Here is a 16,954-nt window from a genome sequence, read left to right as displayed (position 1 = left end):
CTCCTTCTAGGCTCTAATACACACATCAATTAATACAACCGACCGATGCCATAAGAGTATAATAGATATATAGGCTTACATTATCGCATTTTCCTATTTTATTACTGCTTTAATTATTGTTATTTTTAAAAAGTCGTCTTGCCTCTTCACGTCGTAGTTCTCACAAACTCGTCTGAATGTACGAGATGCTCACTTAGCCTAACAACGTATATAATTTTCATCACACATTATCGTTGCATAATGTATATGACACATACCCAGTTATCATCTTTGTACGGTTCTCCACCGATGTGAACTATTCAAAACTCGGACCATATGTATAGGACATAGGTACTGGATACTTAAATCCTGTTGCTCTATAAGCGGCTGATGCTGCGTTTTCCACCGCGATCTACTCGAAGGTACTTCTATAATACCTATATATACACATATATTTTATTTATATATATATACAATACAAACAAGATTCGGATAACCGACCGAATCCGAAACACAGGGGCGCAAGATAATCACAAACCGCATTATAATATCGCGGTGTGCTATACATAAATATAATATTATACATTATACAAATTATATATACTATTATAATACACAACGCACGTGTTCCAACGATATTATTCAGTTTTATGGGTCACGAACAATTTAACGCTAATAAATATTCATAATAATATACGAGTTACTTATTATACGCGTACACATATTCACTGCAATAGCGCGATGCTAATAGGCGATTTTGTTCTACATCATGCACTGTTTAATGCAATTGCTACTATAAATATATATATATATATATATATATACGTGTACATGCAAATATATTATATGAAATTCCGATATGCATTTTTAATTTTCACATACTTTTAACCACCACAATAACACGTTTGGCGCATGTAATTCCGCTCTGGATTTTTACCGGTCGATTATCGTCTACATTAAAAATATTTTATATACACCCATGTGCATATTTATGTATAATATATATATATATATGGTATATAATCTCAGATTTATATCTAATAATAATTATTTGTGGCCGCAAACCACTGTAGTTGCTGTTATGGACATAGGTACACGTCCTCGGCTGACATATTATAAATATGTACACCGACTGCATACAATTATATTTCGATATCGGATGAATAAAATTCAAAATATTTTCGGCGTTCCATTAATCTCTATTGTGTGTAAGCTCGTTAGTCCGCGGCGGATCGTATTTACAACAACACGATTTCGGATTACGTGTAATAAACACGAGCACGGGCAATCTTCGACGGTTATAATATTCCGATACGGTGGACGCTACGGGTAGAATACGATTGCGCGCATACCCTTTTGGTTTACGATTGCGCGTGTTAAATACGATTACTCGATCGTGCAATATTGCCAAATTTAATAACACGATGATACAAATTCTAAGATAATTATTGTCGTATTTATCTGATTATCTCATCTTTTATCGTAATTCCCATCATATACTCATATGTATGTAGTTGAGTTACCTACTAATATCTGCTGTAATAATATCATTCATCTCATGGAACCAGTAAACGAAGTACGTGTGATTTTGTTCGGCAGAAAAAAAACGTTACTCGTGGTAAAAGAATTTAAATATCGTTTAATTAATAAACGAAAAGATAATTTGATGAAATGGAGATGTAACAGAAAAATGTGTTCAGCTACTATACTAACAAAATCGAATTACACATTTATATGCATTTTATGATTTGTTCGTCTATTTTATTATTAATTGCATTGAATCTGTATGAATTTTGACTAAATTATGATTAAAAACTCTTAGATCAAGCAAAATTAAATTACTTTCAATTTTTTTTTTTTATACTACCACTAAATTAATTTATGCCCATGTTGGCAACATCGCATGAAGTTTTACGAGCAATCGTACATATATCTTACCCAAAATGTATGTTCTATTGTCCCATTAAAACGTGCGCAATCGTATTATGAAAAAGGTAAAATGCGCGCAATCGTATTTTACCGGGACGCTACTACGCTAGTTACCTGACCATATAATAATATGGTTATGTCTATATTATGTTATCAAAATATTGATCGCTTTATTTCCCGCGGTGCGCTACATACGCAGGACGCATCAGGACTCTGTAAGATCAAGAGATCCATACGATATGTACCTATAGCGACTTCGTGCAGACGAAATCTCTGTGGTATCATGTTGTGATATAGTAACATGTATACAGGTACCTGCGATGGGTTTGGCGTGTCTAAATCACGTCGGTTACAAGGGTAACCGCGGTCGTATGAATGAAATGAAACAGACAATATAGACACACGCGTCTGGGGACAATTTCGCGTCTGTCTCGCGTTGCACATAATCGTCTATGTATACCTACCAAGTACACACACACTCGTGAGCGGGTGCGCATTTAAACTTACACAGACTTGATATAGGTACATTTTTCTTCTCCGTTGGCAATGCGTTTTCTGGTCACGATTGATCATTGTCCGCGCTGCTCGAATACCTGGGTACATACATATACATATTATATTGCATTAGTCATGCGGCATTACATCTAGGAATAAAATTCGTGTACTTAATGACCTCGACGCCGAAGAATATAGTATAACCTCCTAGATAAATACGACTAAGACAATCATGATATATATATATATATATATATAATATATATATATATATATATATACATATAAATATGTGGTTCGTATTTTTTTTTTGCATCAAAAATTTCTAATACGAAAATAAAAAATGTGTCAACATTTTTAATCACTCGATCACCTATTAGGGAAAATAAAAATAATATGTCCTGCTTACAAGGGCTTAAAATATTATTATTTACTGAACACCTCCTCATCTACTCCCCCACCCCCACCAATAGAGAGAGGTAAAAAACGTCTAGGGTAATGTTTCTAACGATTGCAGGTGCCCATAATATTGTTAAGCATTATACGTACTGTCAAAAGCATTTCGAAACATATACGATTCGTGAAAACGTCAGTGAATATGTTTATCTGGCCTAAAAAAGTCCTATACTTTGACACAGCCTTGCGTTACAGCCTTGGCCTCTTATGAATTCTTTTGTGCTCCATCTAGTCACATTTCCAAGAAACTAACCGCAATAATTATGATGATAGCACAAAGTACACATATAGGTACGACCCGCGAGGAAGTTTTTCCTAATTCACCTAATGGGTGGCTGAATTAAGAAAACATCAATCATTATAATGAAATTGAAATGTCAGCTGTGCTCATGGTTGGTTGGGCGTGTGTCTCTATAATATAATGGTCAACCGAGTTTCGCAATACAGGTCCAATTAAACATTTGCGAATATTATGTTAGTGCAAGGACTTGGGTAAGAAATTCGGTTAATGCCGGAATTTTATTTCTTTTCATCTCGAAGGACGTTGCACTAATTTGGGTCTCTCGATCAATTGACGTGAACTTTATTAAAAAAAAAACGCAATGTAGCACAAATCTATTTTAACAATCATAATAATAACAACTGGTCATAATTGAATATAGGTTTGATGTTTAAATTGAAAAAAATATTTTTTTCAATTGTAGTCGTAGTAATTTCCAATAATATTTCAGCATTCATCGGAAGCCAAATTATTGGAAGCTGCGAAACGTGAACTGCAGTGGTATACCACCTATATACGCATCTATAGAATTGACAGTTGTAAATTAAAATGCAATAGACTCTTATCAAATATAATTTAGAAAAATAAATAATAAACGAAGCATTTTCAATACTCAACAACGGATATTTACTCGTACTGATAATTTTTAAAATACTTATCTGCAATAGAAAGTATACTCGTATCGTTCAACGATGTTGGTGGCCTGGACGGTGTGTCGATACTATTATAATCTATATGAGTTTTAAGTAACATCATCTCAATGCATGACGTATTGTTTTGATTATAGTATTTAAATTTGAATCAAGCCGTGATTACTGCTAAAACTATAGCCGTCCACACACGTCCCGTATATCATAACACGCGTATTGTCATCGATTCGATAACAAAAACAATGGTATCAAAATAGTAAATGTATCATAATATTATAGTCAGTAACGCGAAATGTAGCGGTTACCTGTGAACATATAATATATGGTGGGACTTAACGATGCTTGGCAAAGACGTTAAACCATCTGACACTGCGCCTCTGAGTAATAAGAATAATATTTTGCGCTATGATATGGTTGATGTCTATGCATTTTCTGCAGCCACTGCCACACTTTTGTCTCAATTGTGCCTTCAAAGCGTGTTAGCCGCAATCGTGTACGTAATAATATCATTATAATATATATGTATTGTCGACTGTTTTTCTTTAAGGTCGTTATAATATTATAATATAATATACGAGTACCGTATCACTTAAGAAAACGACACGAAACCGTGACAATCGTCACGCAAGTGCGTAGTACCTATATGTTAAGTCAGAATTTTATTGTTTTATTAATGCGAACAAACCATCTCGTATCGTTATTGTTTTAATATATTATTATTATTATCGTATTCGCACCAGCGGTGCCGGCGGCGGGCGATATAATATTAATAATAATAATATTATAACCATGTTTCACTGCAGCACCGGCTGGCCGCCGTTTCCGAGCACCTTTTGATTTATTTATATGCTAATGAAACTGGAGAAAGTCTCGTGGTTTTTTTCTTTTTTGTTTTGCTTTAAATATATTCTCGAGACAAATCCGCCATGTGCGGGTAAATGGTTTTAATGAGACGTAAAAATATATTATAATATAAGAAGTACTCTGGTCGGACGGGAAAACGACTTATACCTATATGTAAACTGTAAACACGACATGGTTGCGGGATTTGCAGATGTATACTTTAGGTACGCGCAGAGATATTTTAAGAAGATAAGAATACATTGAGCGATCGTCACGGTAAACGAATCGTTTTGTTACACGTGTGGCTTACCTTTTTTCCCCTCAGATATTACCAATTTTGCATTTTTTTTGTGATTGATAATACAAATATATAATATTATATACAATATTATTGTAATGCGGACCGCTGGCATTTGTTTGATCGATAAAATATGTACGTCAGTGGCGCCGGTACATCATATTGAGCTGTTTATTTATGTTTTCGTATCAATATAAGTAATCTAAAAATTTTTCCTGTTAACTTTAATATTGAGAATAATTTATTTCACTTAAAATAATGCTATACCTATTATACAAGAAAAATGTGAAACAGTTTTCACTAGGGTGACCTTAACAGTTAATTATTTTAGGTTAAGTTCATAATTTGTTTTTTAACTTTATTTAATATTTGCGATAAACGTTAAATCAAGCTATGTTTAACAAACGGTTATAGATGTAACGTTATAAATTAAATGGTTCACCGAACATTTTACTAAAAACGTTAAAATTGTTTATGTTTTTTGAAATTTCACCTAAACAACGTTAAAAAATTAAAGTTCTTGAATGATGGACATAATAAACGTTGTTAAGTTATTCGTTCTTGTGAATTTAAGCAGCAGAACATTTTGAATTAATACGGTCTTGAACATATTTTAATCATAAGAACGTTGTACAATAAGACGTTCTTGAACGCTTTAAAATTATATGTTCTTGAATATTTAATCAGAAGACGTTTTAGAGTAATATGTTCCAATTGTTGAATTGTTATACGTTAACGTTTATAAAATGGAGACAAAAAGTGCAGGTGCTAAATAAAATAATATTTTGTTAAATTATAGGTACACATAAATAGATTATAAAATCCAAATAAATTTATGAACAATTTTAAAAGGTGAGCAAGTGGGTGTCACTCTCCTGTACAGCAAGTTACAAATGAGTCACTGTAATGGATTGTATTAAATTTGAATTCAATGATATTATATCACTGCGTTACACCAGGCCACTTAAAAATTTTTTTTTACTTTCTCTAGATTATTATACCTATTGGCTTATCGCTATCATGATAGCTATTAGTTTATATATGACAAACTTTATTGGAATTTCAAAAGTCAAAATATTTGATAGTTTTTACAATAAAGTAGGAAATAAAAATTGATGATATTATGTGTCTAGTCTAAAATCAGTAAATACAATCATTTACACTTTATAATATATATCATATATTTATACTTATACCTGTTAAATGGATGGTACAGATACAGATAATCAATATTAAAACTGGATTTATATTTTATGATTCTATTACGTACGTCCTAACGTTTTGTAATCTACATAACAGCCAAATGTCATTTTTACACGAAACTGTTAAAATAACATTGTGAGAGTATGATTTAGTTATTAAGTATTTGAAAATACACTAAGAGAAGCTAAAAATCATTTGATACTCTTGTCTTCAGAATTACACAAAATTGATCCTGTTATTAGAGAAGAGCAATCAAATATTAATATTGAAACAGATGAAGTAGATGACTGAGCTTGAACTTCGTACGGCGGCGGCTGACAGGAGTAGTGGTTTGGTTAGTAGTCAAGACCAAGTTGTGTTGGACATTCAGAGAAAAATTGTAAATTTTATGCATTTTCCTGGGGAAGATAAAAGTAAAAAATACTATGGATATTTGGACAAAACTTTAAAAAATTATCCAGTGATGTATGAATGTGCTTTGGTTGCTTTAGCATTACCAACTACTCAGGTAGGTAACTACAACAATGGCCAATTATTTATATAATAAAAACTATTAATTACGACTATCTGTCCTAAAAATTTTTATATCTTTGATTTTAAGTGATACTCGTATCTTAGTTAAAAAAAAAAAATATATAAATATTTGAAATTTTATGTAGTGTTTATTATAGTATTAATGTATTATGATTTATAATACCTATAGCTAATTTTTTATTGATAAATAGGTCACAGTGGAACGTATTTTTTCCAGTTTGAAATTCATATTGAATGATCAACAAAATAAGATAACACCCAGTTTACAGAAAAACATAATGGTTGTACGATCAAACTATTTATTTGACAAAAATTAATCTACAGTATTTTTATTTATTTATAGAATTTATTCATTATTATTCATTTATAGTTTAAATTGATTATTATTTATTTGTAATATTTATTGATTATCATTCATTTACAGTATGAATTGATTACTATTATTTATTAATGTACTATGTTACTATATTAATACTCATAGTAATTTATTACCTATAATCTATATTATCATCATATTATATCATCTTATATTGTTAAAAATAAATGATCGGCTATTGGATTTATTTTAGCTAAATCTTCTTTAGTTCTTTCAGAGTCACATGATTCTGTTGGGGTATATTTGTAATTATTATTTTAGTTATTAGTAAAGAAAGGACTAGATGCAATTTAAGTTTTAGATTTTGATATTAAAGTAGGTAATAATTATTTTAAAATAATTTTAAATCCAAAATACTAAATAGTCAAATCATAATTTTAATTCATAATGTTATTTTCAAAGTTCGAAGAACGGTTTAGTTCGAGATGTTCTACGCGTATATAATAATAATAATAATAATAATCTAATAATAGGCGTATTAAAATTTTGAAGAACGTATTAGCTTATTAGTTATTACGTTCTTCGTGTAATTGTTCAGAGAACTTAATAGGTTATAACTTTTTTTAAATAATTTTTCAAAGAACTTAAAAAAGTTATAACGTTTTTTTGTAGTAATTGTTAAAATAACTTAATAGATTATGATGCTCCTCATGTCAATTCTTTAAAGATTATAATGTTTTTCGTGAAAAAGTTTAGTAAACTAAATTTAATAGTTTATATTTTCTTTCATATGAAAGACCAATAAACTAAATTAAATAATTGGTTTCGTTACATTATATTTTGGTTCATGAACAACAATAATGTTCTTTAACCGTTTTTTTGCGTTCCGTTTGGAAACATTGGCCACACGTTACGTTATAACACCCCATGTGCATAAAATAATAGATAAAAAAATACGCGAATAATGGACTAGACGATATAGTCCTTTGCAGTGAGATAGGTATCTAATAATATTATTATTAGAGTCGAAAATCGTATTCTTCCATTACTCTTATATTTTCTTGTTCATGATTAGTGGCAGTATAGGGTACCTATCTATATAATATTATCATTTATACTTCACCTACCACGCACATAGGTATAGGTGTTTTAAATTTTTTTCAAATATAATACCATTTGTATAATAATAATGTTACTGTGTTGACCTAAAAAATTATGGTATTTTTATTTTAGTGATCCTGGACCGCTACGATTGCCCGGGTATAATGTCATTACAAAATATAAAATACCCAAACAGAACAAGTTTATACGTCTTCAGATCCGTTATTATACTCGTTTAAGTATAGAACTTTTTAAGCCCGTAAACAGCAGCTAATAAACAACATTTTAAAACTGAAATATTTTTGTGACCGCTGCCGCTGTTTTTCAGGCATGCTTAAACTCGTCGGCAAATCATAGTCTGGTCGCCAATAATATTATTTATCGTGCGTTTAAATTATATTTTATGTATTATACTAACATGCTTATATGAATTAATATTATGATTCCGAAAACGCTATTTAGAAAATCGGCGGTACTTAAGTATAATAACATACAACAATCAGTATTTATCTGGTTTCAAATGATTATAACATATTTTAAGTGTTTAGGTTTAGGTTTAGTTAAAATTATTAATACAATCAATTGATAAATAATATTTGAAACAATTTTGGTAGTTTACGGTAATTCTAAAATATTTTGTTTGATTTCCCTTGGTTACACAAACAACATCTTATAATAGCCAAATTCATCCCATTCTATTTCCTCCATCGTATCCATTGTAATTAACCACGTTAAGTTTTTTGTCTTCTCAGGTTGATAGTATAGTGGTACGTACTAACACACAGTATAAAAACATATCCCCAAAAGAAGTAGGTCACATGGCGTAAGATCAGGTGACCTAGGAGGCCATGTGCCAAGCAACAGTTGAATCATTTTTAGTAACCCTGTCTTTTTAATACTTACATTATGTGAGTTTTCAACTAAATCTTTATAATGTTTTATTAAAATACGTAACTATTTACGATCCAATTGATGCACGACTTTTTTCTTTTGTTAATCTATATGCTGTAAATCATACCTATATATTTAGTTTAAAATAGCTCATTTTTTATTTTATACAATTTAATGTGTTATTTTTACAAATTGTTTTAAAACAATTTATTTTTAACTTAAATACTAAAAAAATTTGATATACTCTTGCATTGAATTTAATTGCATCAAAAGTGATTTTATTTTATAGTGAATCATGTTTATCTAAAATATTACGATAAAATAATAATCTGTACGCATAAGTTAGAACTTAATTAACTAAAATATTCTTAAAAAAACCATCGTACATACATAGTGATTATATTCTTACATTTAAGTTTAATCATAAATCTATTCCTATTATACAATCATTGAAGGTAACAGCACAAAATTGGTACTGTTGAACGCGAATCTTCCATGTTACCTAATACATTTGTAAGGAAAAACATGTCATGTGAGTGAACGTCTTATTAAGATAAAATTATTTAGTCATGCTAAAGACATATTATAATGTTATATTTACGTAGGTAATATTGATATATATATATTATATTATATTTGTTGTAAAAGACTCTGTAACACTCTGTATAATCTGTATAAAGAAGTAGTATAATTATTGTAAATTGTATTTTTTTAAGGTAGATATTACAAAACTAATTTATCAATAGATTATGATGTGTCGGTATGTGTACGTTTAATTCTCAAATATTTCAATGATTTCGTGCAATCTGCTCATACATTCCAAACATAATGTAATGTTGCATTAAAATAAGATTTTTGTTTGGCATATATTATTATACATTATGCCATTTAAATATTTAAGGGTCTCCGAAGTACGTTGGATCATCGGTACATCGTATAACCAAGACAATTCTGTTCGTACCTATATATTCGTACGCGTTATAATCATTTATAAAAACAGAGAATCTTACGGCCGAAATTTTTATCGTCCGTGGTTTGCGTGTGCTGCATCGTCCTGCCTTGATGCACACGGTCAACGTACATAATTCACCCAATTCCGTTTGCTATACAATATTATAATAAAGCCAATCAGACCGTGTTATTATTATTAATATTTTATGCTTCTCCGGTGTATAATGATAATAGTCGTAGGTAGGTAATAAACTTATAACAATATAATATGATATCGCGCTTATTACGTGCCCGCTCGCCAAGAAATCCCATAACGCACGTACCGACTGCGCGCACCACCTATACATTAGTTGTATATGATGAATATACCTAACTGATTTCTTAATTACTCAAAACCTGTTCCGTGATTTTCTCACCACTTTTTATAACCGTATATTATTATATTAGTGTTATATATATTTTTTTTTAATTCTAGGAACAGCGTGTATTATTAGTACTTACCTACTATTCTTGTGCAGTGTATAGAGGTACACTGCAAGATGTCGAATGAATGACGATGATCGGTCAAACGATACAAGGAACTCATCATCGTGACTCTGGGTGCCAGCTTTAGCTGAACATGCTATTAAAAAACATAATAATATTATTATAGCCGATATAAACGAGCGTTTGGATTGTAGGTCATTTTCGTCAGGTCCGGATTCCTCACATAAAGTGCTATAAACTTCATTTATGTTATTCGATATTTCACTGTATAATATTATATATCTGGTCAAAGAGAGAAAGAGACAAATAATTTTCCAACACGAGACGTACCTACAATATGTTGCGCGACCGTATATTTATTTATTTATTTTATTCTTTCAGACGCGGTTTAATGGATATCGACGCGTATAATTCAGATGACTCAAGTCAGTGCACGATGTACCAAGTACGTAAATCGACAATAATATTATACACATTCTAGTCCAATTATCGTCAAAAAAAAATATTAAAAATAATGATGTGTTAGAAAATTCGCCAAACCATAGATTGCCAGAGTGCAGGTCGTGATAATAAATCTATAACACAACATGTAATATATAGTTATAGATTTTATTTATTCGTAGAGAAAAAGAGTTTCTCACGACAAACCTCACGCGCATTATAACATCAAACTGCAGTACATCTAAAAATAATAATGTTAATAATGATAAATTATAATATAATATATAGCCGCAACGACATGTAAATTAGCTCCAAAAAGCAATTAGTATAATACATAATATTATTATAATAAATATTTTTTTAAATTACCTGAAGCATCGTCATGCGTTTTCTCCGTGAAAATCCGCGCTGGAATTTAAAATGCAGAGTGCATAGCGGTTTATTTATTAATTTTTTTATACAGCCGTCTGATTCTAACAAATATACGTACACTATACCCTACATCTAAATACAATAATATTATTAATAATGCTATGCGGATTTCTATTATATGTTAATTTTGGTACTATCTATGGACATACATTGTATTTATGGTTGCGGTGCCCGGCCGTTGTACCACTTGATTCGTATGACCGGTTTTCGGCTGAGCAAAATGTTATGTTTGTATCCGAAACGAATAATGTTATAATATTATGGTAATAATATGGTTGTAGTGGCCCGTATGGATATTACGATTAAATGTGACACGCCATGGAGTATTTGTTATTATTTATTAAATTTCAAAACTGTTGTTCCTATAGCTTGTAGCTACTTGAATCTGGCCGGTTCTATAACGTAGAATACTGTTGATAAAAGCACGATGTAAGAACCCAATAATTTTGTGTATGTTTTATAACCAATTGGATTAATTCCAAGAATCGTTCAAAATGTTAAAAATCTCACCGAACATAGCAGTGATAAGTTTATTACCTATTTAAATACGTAGAGGGCTTATTATCATAACGATTAAGGCCGAAAATTTACCATATTTAGTCTCGCAATATATATTCTTATTAATTTACACTAAAATTAAATTTTCGAAGAATAAACAAATTAAAAATACTACTCGTAGTAACGGTTTCTTAATTACTATTTAGGTTTTTGATGAGAGAATAATATATGTAAATACTTCATAAGCACAGCTAATTATTTCCTGCGTGAAACTATATGCATGGTTGAAAAAGATGACTGATGTTTTCGTAAATTCTTCTCATTTCGTAACAACACTTTATATAGGTATACGTGTACCTATCTAATTGTGTATAATTACAGCTTTAAAACGCTTTCCATTTGATGAGATTTATTGGAATTGATTGAATACAAACGTACGTTTTAAATAAGGAATTTATATTTTGAGTACACAAATTAAAATATTTCTATTAGTTTACTCAAATTATAGTTTAAGGTTTGAACATATAAGATGATTTAATTATTTATTTATTTCATCAGTAATATTATTACACTTTGTTGAACATTTAAGATGAGATTTAATAAAATAGCACATTAAAAATCGTATCTAAATTGTAATATTATTTTTGTTTTCGAATTCAAATGCATTTCTAACACAAGAACAATGTATTATTAAAATGACTTCAAACTATTTTTCAACGTTGTTTACATTTTATTACAAATCTATACATGATGTATCTCTATAATTTTATAATGTAAATATTTATAAAATTAATAACGTACATCTTCAATAAGTTTTAAAAATTGTTGATATTAACATTATAATATAGTTATAAAGTTGTACACATGTTATTCAATCAAATAACCGAAAATAATTGTATAATAGTTTTAAGAATAGAATAAAAAATATGTTGAATTCTAAAATAAACATCATTATTTGACCGTAGATTTAAGTGAATGAAACAAACAATCAAATATAAATTATTAACAAAAACAAATAATAAAAAATTGTTTAATGCATGCTCTTGCCTCTCAGCCACAATATTTATGAGTTTGACAAACTAAACATTATTGAAGGCTAACAGAGAAGTAGATACAATAATAGGTGCACGATGAAAATTGTTAGTTTTTTCTTTCATTGAAATTGTTGATTGTTAGTACTATAGAACTAGACATGAGGCCAAATGAATAACGAGCACATTTCGTGAGCACTGAGGACAATGTCAGCGGCTTCTCATTAAAAAAAAAAAATTAATAATAATAATAATAATAATAGAAATGTACCTACTACTGGAAATTAGGTCACGTTTGTGGTTGTGTATGATGTACCCGCTTGCGCTAGAGGAGTTGAGCCAGTGGATTAATCATCGATTGGCAAGAAAGTGTTAACCGATTAAGTTCAAATTTAATTTTCATTAAGCTGATAACCAATTCTATTTCTACAATCTGTTTCGGTAGTAAAATCTCAAGGGTTTTGGCGGGCGTGTTGTATAGGCAATTCCGGTACACGAAGGAGTGCACATATCCCGGACACTGATTATTTGAAATCCCTAAACGCGGCACTAAGATAATAATTCGAATAAAATAGAATTATTTAAGTTATAATATTAAATTGTATGTATTACGATGCCTTTATAGAATGCTATTGAATATCTTTCGTAAATAAAATATTAAAATGTAAAAATAAAATATGATTTATAAGATTTTATAACCTTGCATACCGACTTCAACAGAATATGAATTTTCAAGCTGGTTATAATATCCTAAATACATAACAGTTACATCCAACAGATAAATTAAAATATCGTAGTTTAATATTAGATTTAAATAACTAGACCCTAGACCGTATACATTGACGTAGTGTTGTAAATACAGTTTTAAAATATTTTCAACTAGATTTGTTTCTGTATTTAATCCTTGTTCTGATTAAATAAAGTGTTGAGTACCTACCTATAATAAACGTTAAATTACCAAAAACCGGGGCGTTAAATTTCGATCCTGTTTCATAAATAACGAAATCGATGGAATAACCGTTAGATATTTTATTTTATAATGCATCATAAACTGGATAGATCGACGCCGACGTTAAATTTGGTATTTGTTGTAGTCGCGTTCATGGTCTGCTCGGCGTTCCAAATGTGTGTTTACTAACAACAACTGAATGCGTTGTCCATCTAAAAAAAAATCTGTAAATTATTGCGAACCACTAGTTATATAGCCAAGCTGTGGCTCTACTACGACAACCGCTACAAACATAATGTATATTATTTATATGCGAATACAAGTAGGAAAAATACGTTAGTTTTAAGATACCTTAACCTCAATCTATTAATGACGAATATACGCCGGTCATTCGTATTGGGCCAACATATTATATTATATTCTCGGCACAATGAACGCAATTTATTATTTATTTTCTCTCGTTTATTAGTTTTGCCGCCCAACAAAACTAGAGTTCAATTTTTCTTTTTAGATTAAATCATTATAACTAATTTTTTTTTACCGGTACCAATTTGCTAAAAAGACACAATACCTAGTACATACATACGTATATATTATAACACATACACGGTGAACTGCGATAATAATGACTTGTTAGTTGTTTATCACTTTGTGAGTGCAACGGCAGCTGAAAGAGGACGCGACCGTCACATTGTGTGTAAAACGATATGAGATGAATTACAATACAATTATTATCACCCACTGATTGTCAAATCGACAATGGGACCAATATAATATTATATAATATATTATACTTAGGACTGGGGCATGTATGCTACACACATGATATTTATTGTATTGTATTATTATAGTATGAGGAAATTGTTAATTTTTTGTTCACGCATATTCGTGTTTTTAAATGTCTGGTATTTTTGAAAAAAAAAATTAATTAAAATGTGAAAACAATGTAATATCTTAATAATATTATTGTAATTTAAATAATCTAACGTGTTGGTTATATTAAAATCATTAAGGAAGTAAACGTTTAAGAGATCTGTTATCAAACAATACTCGTTACGTGCGTGTGTACATATTATTTTATACACGTGTGTTACGATTTCTGAAGAATAATTTAATCGCAGCTGCACAAAAGAATATATACCCGAGAAAACAATCGAACTTGTTGAAATATTTTAAGGCTAACTGTATGACGAATGACGATAATACTTCAAATTTAGTATAATACATAAAGGATCATCAAAGATAAACATGTTAAATAATATTATTCAGTTTCATAGATGATCGGCGTGGTAGGTATATAATAGGAAACTAGTGATATCACTATATCAGTGATCGACGAAAGTATTATGATGAAAATAATATTATTATTATATTTGATGACACCTCCCACAAATTATTTATATCTAAAGTGTCGTATTATTATTGTTAATCTGAGCATATTTGATTTGTTCTCGGAAATCATGTCAGGTACCTACAATTAAATTTATACCGTAGTGCCCCATCTACTTGATATAAAATCTGCCGTGCAAAAGGTACTTTCGGCATCCGGATTACCGTAAAAGAGTACATAATATATAGCAAAAATCAATAATAATAATTAAAAAAATTTGATTTTGAACGGAAGTAGTACAGCTATACCATCATATCTGTAGGAACAATTTGATTGAACTGTTTTTTTCTTCCTATTCTATGTAAATATTTATAAGTATATAATTGTATAAAACTCAAAGCTAATGGCCTATGCTGCCGAAGCTGTAACGTTCAATAAAAAAAAAAAAATTTGATTGATTAACTAGATAGACCACAGAAAGTCCTTAGACTAGTTTTAGATGCCAGCTGGGTGGCGTGCTTGGATTTTTATGATAATCAATATCGTCGTCGGTAATTTAAGTGCCATGTCGACGGAGCTTTGATATAAATATATAATCATACTAGTATCAGGCAAACGTATGAGAAAGCTTAAACGGAATGCACCAAATATAATATGTATGGAAACGACATTTAACAAATAATGAACCGTCGTTTTGTATTTTATTATGTTATTAATTATTATTATTGTGATACGGCGTTGTACAGTGATATATTATACATATGATGGTATATTATGTTAGCAACAACGTCAAAATCGAAGGCAATCATTAATAATATATATTCGCATAACACATAATGTTTGATCGACGACATCACTTTCGAATATCTGTCGGCTATACCCATATACCGAGCACTGTAATAATATCATTATGTTATTATTTTTTTTTTTACTATTGCATTCGTGGCACAACAATTGCTCCCACCGGTATCCACCGCGCTATAATAATAATAATATTATAATGGATATAGACATATCGTACATTATAATATACATATAAATATTACTATGCCACTGTTATTATAATATTCGGAGGTTCCGTCAGATAATATATTATTGTACTCGCGTACGTCAATATATCGTTGGACGACCGCTTCTGAACTGTATACACACGACCGATATAATAATAATATAATATATTTTTATTCGTTCGGTTATTTATTTATTATTGAATTTTAGTGTGTTGGATATATAGAGCAAAATGCGACCCGAGGCTATAAAAAAACAGGTTCGCCACCGCCGCTTTCGGTTGAAATATTAATACTTAAATACATACATGTGTGTATGTGTGAGTTTAAATGCTAAAATATCGTATGCGTTGGCAACCTTGCGTTTTTTTTCTTCATACATTATGTTATGCTCTACTCGCAAACGTTTGTGAGTGTGTCGTGTGTGTGTGATGAAAGAGAAAATAAGCGACATTACTCATTCATCGGTATCCTAATTGCTAGCAGTTTTTTTTTTTTTTTATGTACTCCTACTAGACTCGTACATGCTAGCACACCACCGTACACGTCATTTTATATAGCATTTAATATTGTTTATTTTTTTATTCAAGAGGGAAAAAAAGCGCATGCGGGATCCGGGGAGTGCTGCTGCAGCAGTTGCAGTGGAGTGAAATTATATTGCAGCACTTCGCCGCGCGCGCCGACTGTCTAGTCTAATCTATACGAAAGATCACGAACGCTCGATGCTTATAAAACGTCCAAGCCGCTTTCCGATATTCGAACAAACGAATTTATTAAGTTTTTCTCACAGTTTATAAAATAAAAAAAACAGTATGTCCGTGGTCGTAAAGCGTAGTAGCGGCTTCGAAACCGAT

General features: G+C 30.3%; 1 protein-coding gene and 1 pseudogene across 3 annotated transcripts in view; both read left to right on the top strand.

The window, feature by feature from the left end:
- Nucleotides 1-16,954, top strand: part of LOC107162913 (uncharacterized) — a 76,297-nt gene that overhangs the window by 45,256 nt on the left and 14,087 nt on the right. The window contains exon 3 of one of the 2 annotated variants that reach the window (XM_015510073.2): nt 10,794-10,857. The exons of the other annotated variant lie outside the window; for it this stretch is intronic. The gene's annotated coding sequence lies outside the window, so the exon portion shown is untranslated. The remainder of the gene's footprint in view (nt 1-10,793; nt 10,858-16,954) is intronic. 2 annotated transcript variants of the gene reach the window in all.
- LOC149058415 (uncharacterized) lies at nt 4,128-6,991 on the top strand (annotated as a pseudogene). The gene is made up of 3 exons (XR_016190082.1): nt 4,128-4,170; nt 6,294-6,641; nt 6,859-6,991. The product of XR_016190082.1 is annotated as an uncharacterized LOC149058415 (transcript).

This window comes from Diuraphis noxia, unplaced genomic scaffold (assembly GCF_037042655.1).
Source record: "Diuraphis noxia isolate RWA-SAM2 unplaced genomic scaffold, SU_Dnox_SAM2 contig0002, whole genome shotgun sequence".
NCBI classification, from domain to species: Eukaryota; Metazoa; Arthropoda; class Insecta; order Hemiptera; family Aphididae; genus Diuraphis; species Diuraphis noxia.
Note: the sequence above shows the minus strand (reverse complement) of the source record. Positions and strands in the feature narration are given on the sequence as shown.